At 46.0% G+C, this 8,489-nt stretch overlaps 1 long non-coding RNA gene across 1 annotated transcript; it reads left to right on the top strand.

Moving 5' to 3' along the window:
- Window positions 1-2,832: 2,832 nt before the first annotated feature.
- Window positions 2,833-8,433, top strand: LOC144162257 (uncharacterized). Its single transcript, XR_013320633.1, has 4 exons — window positions 2,833-3,120; window positions 3,511-3,600; window positions 4,492-4,615; window positions 8,314-8,433. It is a non-coding gene; the product is annotated as an uncharacterized LOC144162257 (long non-coding RNA).
- Window positions 8,434-8,489: the final 56 nt, after the last annotated feature.

Genomic DNA, 8,489 nt, shown 5'->3' with positions numbered 1-8,489 from the left:
GTAAGCACATTTTGGGGAACAGTTTCGAAGACGGTAACGCACATTTTCAGAAATTCAAATGGGTTGCAACGATGCGGGTTCAAATGAGAAGGGCGCTTTGGGAGCGGGTTGTAACGGGAAGGGCGTTTTGGGAACGGGCTGAAACAGGAAGTGCCCAAACGGGAAGGTCGTTTCGGGAACGGGCGCACACGGGACGGGTCAAGCGGGAAGGGCGTTTCGGGAATGGGTTCAAACGGGAAGGGGTCAAACGGGAATGGGTTCTTTCGGGCTACACCCGTTTGCGCACGGTGACAGTTTGCACGCGGTCCACGAGGCCCCGGGATGTTATACAAGACGGAGGAAGCACTCCGCCGCATTTAAGCGGGATTCACACGACGGAGAAACCCTCTCTTTTTGGCCCGCGGGACCCGCTCACGTGACCGGTTTTAGGCTCCGCCCCTCGGTGGGGATAGCCCGCGGTGGCTCCGCGAAAGAAAATGCCTCCGCATGTTTTCGCTCGACGGCGGTGGCCCTCGGCGGGGAATGGAACCTGTTCCTGGGCGCTGTCGTCTGCTAGTCAATCCGCGTAGCTCCGCACGTGTGGATGCGCCGCCAGGCCGGATAATCCGGTCACGTGCTGTTGACGTCACATATCCGTCCGCCTCCGTGAGAGGGTTTCTCCGTCGTGTGAATCCCGCTTTAGGGGCGTACAAGTACAACTAGGCACGGCGTCGCGGTCAGCAGCACACCACCTTCAGCCGAGGGCAAGCAGACCCAGACAAACCTAATTTTAGGCGGAACGTGGGGGAGGAGAGTTACTTTTGGGGCATGGCCATGAGAGGAGCCTACAGAATGCCGTGGTTCGAAGTAATCAATCATGGGCACGTTAACTGTAAAAAGTAAATTACAGCTATATGCCAAAAAGTGATTGTGTTGCAATTAGTTACAGAATTTCCAAAAGTGACTTGTTGCAGCTACAGTTGCGGCGAGAAAGTAACGTCGTTACTTTTCGGTTACGGTATAAAACTAAGTAATAAATCACAAAACCAAACGATAGATCTTATTTAATAGGACGCGAAGGCATGCGGGCAGTGAAAATTGCACGTGGCGAACCCTAGAAGAATGTTCTCTTACAGGGGGAACACTCAAGCCCATGCTCAAGCCCAACACGAACAATATACATCTCAGTTTGCTGCATCAACTTTTCTGCTGATGCACCCTTGGTGCCACTGTGGGAATTCCTTGTTCTCTGTGGGCCCCTCTGCGGTGGACTTCGACACAAGGGTCGGCCAGCTTCCTCCTCGGCGGAGGTCTAACTATACCAGTTTCTTTCTTTTCTTGTTTCCGCTCGACTCAAGCCGAAGGAAGGAAAGAATTAGGAATCATCTCGGTTTTCTTCAGGGAAGACAACCGTTTTACGACCTCCTCTCTTAAACTGCGAGGGACGCCTTCTTGTGGAAAGGGGAAATATGGAGAGCGTATGGGAACTAAAAAAGTCCGAAAAATTGGAAAGCGTGAACTCTACGTCGGCCTTTAACGAGTATTGCTGTTGGATATCTAACTTTTATAAAAAAAAGCGGAGTAACTGTAACGGATTTTTCTGTTAGTTACAAAGTAAAAAAGAATGTGTTGCAGTTACAAGTTCTCTAACTTAAAAGTTCCTATAGTTACAAGTTACTGAAAAAAGTAACTAGTTGACGACGGAAACGCGTTACTAGCCAGTTACTGCCCAAGATTGGTTTGAAGTAGTCGAGCCTCGTTATAACGAAGCTGTATCGGGACAGCGAATTAGTTCGTTATATCCGATATTCGTTGTAACAGTAGAGGTAAAAATTGGCTCTGACAAATCTGAAATCTGGCTCGCGCAAAAATACTTGATACAAAAATGCTTTTTTTTTAGGCTTCGAACCCACTCTAAACAAGGTAACCCTTACCTTTCTCCTTGTTTCATTTCAAGCTCAATGAACCGGAGCATGAGTACGGGAAATCGCTACAGAACAAAGTTCACTTGACAAAACAGGCCTACGTGTTTGTTTATTTGACGAAGGATGTGACCTTCATCTGGTGGCTATTCACAACACTGAGCAGGATGAAGTTTCACACAGTGTCATCCAATAAAACGGCCTTTATTCTTCTGCAGTTTCGGAGGCCGGAGGGATTTTCCAAGTAGCTTCTCAGCCTCGCGGTCAAATATTTCTTTGTTATATCCGATATCGAGCGCGGCTCTCACGATTTCAGTTTCGTTATGAAAGAATAACTGTCCTTGAAATAAAGCGTGACCAACCAAAGTTCGTAGTTTGTTCAATATAATCGATAATTCGCTTACCAGTGTTCGTTATACCAATAGGTGGGAACCCCCCTCCCCCGAGGCCCTCTTGGATTTTTGACTTGCAACAAAGCTCGCGTAAAGCATGCGCCATAGACTTCCGACAGAGCGTAAAATTGAAAGGACAAGTGAGCGCCGAGTATGGCGGGGGTAGGTGAAATCCGATTCAACAGTTATTTGCCAAACAATGGTTGGTTCGTGAGGCAGTTCCTGCATGTGCTATCGCTCCACAACCGCGCGGCAACGTCCTCAATCATCAAGTGTGCTCCTTAAATACGCACAAGAAATGCCGAATATGTGCTGTTGCCGATTATTGTCAGCTGTGCTCATGCGTGGGAGAGGTAATGCACGAAATAAATGCACGAGCGCAAAAGCGGTTTCAAAGCGGGCGCGTTGGGCGCGTTGCTACCAACGTTTGTTGCTACGCGGAGCGGCTAAAAGGAGGAAAGAAATCCTTGGGTCACGTGATCAAAACGTGTCACTGGGCTTGTTTTTGAGCGCCTAGGGACAACGCCGAAGTAGGCGCAGCATTTCCCTGGGTCCCCCGAGTGCACGATTTGAGTACCCAGCGTGTGTTTGTGTTGATTGCTGCCAAGTGAAGCTGCAGATGCGTGAATATACCGTGAATGCTAGTATTGGTGCGATCTCCGTATCCGACATACCTACTACGACATTTCAAGAGAGACTTGCAGCCTGAGCCATCGCCTCCTGTACCTGAGCTCAGCGTATATCAGCCATGCCGGTCTCCGGCGTTTGCAGTCACAGACATGGAAGAGCGGAAAAGAGGGCATCGATGCGCTCATTTTCCCAGCAAGGTCAGTAACATCGCTATTTTATGTTTGTTGTAGTTTTTGTGTTTATACCACTGTAATGTGTACCCTAAAGCTGCGTGAATTCTTGCTTACGTGGCCGCCTAGCTCGGCCTCCTAGCTGTATTGTGATGTTAACGATTTTTGTATATCTTGAATCAAATTTAGCGTGCGCTGCATACTTGGGCGAGGAACAGACACAGTGGAAAACGACAAACCAGACGTTGGCGCGCAAACCAACACCTGCTTCGTGTTTCGAACGTAGTACGTGTGGATTCTTTTCCCACTCCCTGTTTCTCGCCCAGGTATGCAGCACACGCTAAATTCAAATTACGATGCTATGTCCTTTCACACTCCGGCCGCAGTTTCAAGCGTTTCATTTTTCCTTTTGTGTAGGAGCCCATAACATTGCTCAAGTTTGATCGAACCGGTGGGGTGTACTCCCCGAAGCGCAGTCCTCGACGTGTGAGGTGCAGTGCCTCGATCGTAAGTATGCGTGTGTTTGATAGCGTTAATCTCGCGAGTATGCCGTGTGCACGCATCAGCGTTCTAGCTCTTCGGGCAGTTAAGTTGCGTTGCGGGAGATGAATGGAAAACGTCGCTTCTGTGCAGAGAACGTAAGGAGATCGCGGCCAAAGGGAAAAACAAAAGCGTGAAATCGTGAGCCAAAAAAGACGGAAGAGGGAGAGAGAAAGGATAGACCAAATGACAGCGGCAGAATCAGATCGTCCAAGGGGCTGTGAAGGTTAAGCGGCATTTTGGGCCCTTTATGAGGAGGCACCAGGAGCAGCTGTCAGTAAAGTGTACATTGAAGGTGAATGGAAGAAGCTGCATATGGGACAAATAGGATGTGGCAGGGCATAAAGCCACTGAAAATTTGAAAGCACACAAATAACGCGTACAGGCAGGAGGGACACACCACAGCCTCGTCAAACAAAGGGTGGCACCCACACTTTTTATCATGTGCAGGAAGATTTGCACCCGTTGATTTCGTTACCGTAAACAAGTGCTCTCCGAGATGGACGCTTAGACGGCGTCCTGTCTGGCCCACATACACGGACTTACATGACAACGAAATTCTGTAAACCATGCCAATCGTACAATGAACTAAAGGCTGCACAAGGTTAACACTGCACTCGTTCCTCCCTTTACTTCAATAATCCTTGTTATTAACAATGCGGCAGAGATTGCCCACTTCTGCTTTTGCAGAAAACACAAAACAATGTGCTGTATGTGTGTTCTTTTTCTTGTAGTCGGTTGTCCTGTGTGGTCTTATTCCACGTCGCCATCTTTTACGCATTTTGTTTTTCAAAGATGTATTATTAGCCTACCCAACTTTCAGTTGTGCTGACACAGCATTTAATCCTGTTCCTGCAGCATCTGCATAGGAGGGCTTCCAGTGGAAAAAAAGAAGTGCTTGGACTTGGCCCCTACGATGTTGGTGCAGGGCCTGGAGAGCAAGGCTTGGTCTACATCCTTTCTGGGTACCCATGGAAAGCAGGTGAATGCCTCCACAAGTGGGTCGTTTTGTGGTACACTCGAAATTAGCCGCAGACAGACTGTGTCTGCTCGCAGACCACCCTGGTAGTATGACAACCAAATATGTAGCTGTGTCCTAGTTACTGACGGGAAGACTTAACAAAAAATCAACTGCCCATCTGTTGAAACGACAAAAATGGGGGATGTGAAGCTTTCCGAAACCAAGTCCAACACCAAATTAACCAGCCCAGTACTGAACACCTGTTTCTTATTGGGACGGTCTGATGCGCTGCAGTTGTGCTCTCTAGAGCTTTACTGATGCAGGCAATCCATGACCTTCTGTAGTGTACAACCATTGTCGTTAGATGGAGGTGTACATTTCCTGTGTAATTTTCCACTTCTATGCAAATCCAGATTGCTTCGACTGTGCTGGAATGACGCAATGGGATAGATGTCAGCTTCATAACATGAGGGACCCAGGTTCAATTCAGATCACGGAAAGCGTTCACTTCACCCACGATCGTCATCATCAGAAAAAGTTGGCTTTCCTGCAGTGCATTTTGGGTGGACTACATACACATCAGGGAGAGGCTGAAAGCTTCACTTTCGTAAATGAAACTGTACCAAGTACAGTATGTGCCAAGCCAAGGGGGTGTGGTTATAGGCTAAACCCTTTTAAAAAAATATCACAAAAAGTTCAATGTGAATCACGGAGCTTGCAAACTTGTCAAATCTAAACTTGACACTCTATTGTACCAGTCCTTCATGCTCAGCTGAGGAATGATGGACAGATGGGGGCAACAACTGGCAGAAAGTGCCATTAGCACGCAGTTCATGTGTCTATGTAAATATTCTAAAAAAGTACCGGTATGAAATTTTCGTGTTACATTTTTTCCATGGCTATGGGTGCCTACCAGCCCAGGAATCATAGAATGAAACATTAGATAGTTGACCTCAGGGTATACAATTATTTTGAGCCTTGTTTATTCGTGTCACTTTCGGCTTGGACAAAACGAACACCAAGGCGGCCGCCATGAGAGAATGGCACTCTTGATGTCGCTGTTCTCATTGCATCATGGTCAGACTAGATGCGTGCCCTAGAGTGGCCCAAGCTGGCCATGGCCGCACACGTCTGGGCCACACGATATCAGTCCCAAAACTGTGACATGATTCAGAAGGCAGTGCAGCGTGCACCATCAGCAGCCAGTGTGTTGGCTAAGTCACTGGAGCCCTAATGTCGGCAGTTTGGGGCGAACTGCATGGCGAGGCACTCCACGTATCTTGCTTATGCCAGTGTCGAAAGGGTATTCATTCGGAGCTTTCTTGTGCATGCAAATATTAAAATTGATTTAAAATATGTTATACTGAATGGTTGCTACTAAAATCTGCAGCTACAAAGGAAACTTTTTGCATAGTTATCTCAGCTTTGATATTTCAAGTACTCCTTTTAAGTAGAGCCTAATCATGCTATGAACGTTTAATAGTGGTGCTACTCCTTTAAGGTATTTTTTACTTGTTTTAAGCTGACTTGTTTTTAGTTTGGAGTTAAGAGAGACCGTAACATTCTGGCCGCCCAGCCGCCCATTTCTGGCCATTAGTATTTCTGAGTTGTTCTTCAAAACAGTTTTTGCTCGGCACTTCTCTGAAATGTCGAGGACACCTAACTGAACTTAGTCGTGATTAATGCATTATCGTGCAAAGGTGAAGCAATCTCCACCCTTGCGCTCACCTGGTAGAGCATCATCCTTACATCACAAAAAAAGCTTTGTTTTGCCAAATCTTTGCCACTTCATACCACTATATAGAATTTGCTGCCAACATAGGGGTGCTCTCCAGCTGAATCAGCCTTAGGTGTCACAGGAGTGAGAGTAAGAACTTTAAAATAATGTTAGAAATAAGCACAATACAATAGCTTTCTATTTTGTAACTGTTAACAGGTCGACCAACCTCATTGCGACTGTAGGATGTGACTTGTTCGTAGAAGGGCAAAATCAGAAAAACAGAGACGAGCAAGTAAGTCATTGTTGTACAACAGCTTCTGCGACACCTAAGTTAAAGGAGCCATGAAGAGAAAATGCAAGTTGGTTTTATTCGAAAGATTTCGTGTTTTATAGTGCCCCCAGCGCTTGTCCGGATACAAACGGTGCTTTATTCACTGAGAAATTAAACAATTTAGGTTAAAATTTTGATTTTCCCGCTCAATCGTGCGTTTTCGTGGTCCCAAGTGACATCACAGGAACCGACCGCTCTGCAGCCTAGAGTACCTTGATTCACGCATCCGCCGTACAGGGTAGAGACACGTATACGCTGGCGCCGCCATTTTCGGTTGCTCGCTCGCCGCCGAAGCAAGTCATTGTGTCAAAACCGCGCTAAAATTATCGCCGCAACGCGGTTTACTGAAGAAGTTTGAATCATATTGTCTGTTTCGCGTTGCTAGGTCTCGTGGGAAACGAAAAGAATAACGCGTTGAGCCCGTTGGCCCAATTGCGGCGGGACGGGACCGTTCAAAGGTTGTCTCCACCCTGTACAGCGGTGTTGGTTTGTTCCCGCGTTTTTTTACGTTCCGTAACCTAGATGGCGCCACCATACCGTGGCAAGCGTTTGGTTTGTGTTTGCCCGCATTTAAACCTGGCTTGTTTTTGTTCTGGGAGAAAATATTCGTTCCCTGAAACAGTGCTCGCTCGACAAATGGGGTCACGTAAAACAAGGTTGCTTGCGTCAATCGGCCAGTGTCGTCTGAGACAGCCCCAAGCCCCGTAGTGCTGTGCTGCTAAACCAAGCATGCTGTGCGCAGTACGAACAGCAGAATGCATCAGTACTTCTATGTTTACATGTGCTTTCATAATTTCCACTGTTTGTCCCATCATTCTTATTGCTTTGTAAAGAATGTGCCCTAAATTTAAGCGCAAATCGCTCGTTCGTCTAGTTTGTAATTACAGCTCTACCTAATTTGTGTCTGCTTCTGCCAGCCTCCGCCAATCGCAGAGCTTAGCTCATGTGACATCATAGGTTCTGTTGCGGGGAATGAGCTGGTGGGTCGCATGACCATTCCCGTTTTTCGTAATTATGTAGCTTATTTGAGCGAAGTTTACGTTAAAAGTGGTGTCAGTATGATTCTAACGAGACAATCTTTTGAATGAACCAAACTTGTGTTTTCTCTTCATGGCTCCTTTAAGCTGTCTGCAATTTACGTGCAAATAAAATTGTTTTCAAGATGCTTACAGTTTTTTCGCCTGGTTCAAAGAGACTGGTATAGTACAAAATTTTGAAGAAAGCTGGAGTTGGCCGTGTTTTTATTTGTATTAGGAAATGTGTGGAAATGTGCCATTTTATTATTTATTTTATAAATTTTTAACTGCTACAGGAACGTTAATTTGTAGATGTAGCACCATGTATTTGGTGTTCTATGTTTATTTATTCAAGATACCCTTATGGCCCCACTGACATTAATGAGGGGTGTGGTACCTGAGCAGATTAAACGAAGAATAATAACATAAGAGAATTCTGCCACGTGCGTACAAGAAAAAAAATAAAGGAAAAAAGATACAGCAGAAACGTCAGTGTCCACACGCATACTAAAAAACATACACGCAAGCAACACAATAATAGTGTACTGTGTTTAAGCTGTTTGTTCATTTGAATTGTGAATGGGAGGCTCCTAAGGAAATATATGTAGTGCTTGACCAGTTTTCAAAATGCTATTTCGTTTTTACTTTTCAGTGACAGGGGTCTCAACAAGCATCTGGATGCACCTACAATGTTTGTGCTGAGCACCTCTGATATGTCGTCTTCTATGGCCGTGAAACTGGGAATAAATAAAACTAAAAACTGTCTCCTTCATTTGGTATATTCCTTTTACATTGTTCAGGAACGTGGAAATAACATGGAGGACAATA

The sequence above is a fragment of the Haemaphysalis longicornis genome, unplaced genomic scaffold (assembly GCF_048455015.1).
Source record: "Haemaphysalis longicornis isolate Haplotype H1 unplaced genomic scaffold, Haemaphysalis longicornis Haplotype H1 scaffold_12, whole genome shotgun sequence".
Lineage (NCBI taxonomy): Eukaryota > Metazoa > Arthropoda > Arachnida > Ixodida > Ixodidae > Haemaphysalis > Haemaphysalis longicornis.
This window is presented reverse-complemented; position numbering and strand designations above follow the sequence as displayed.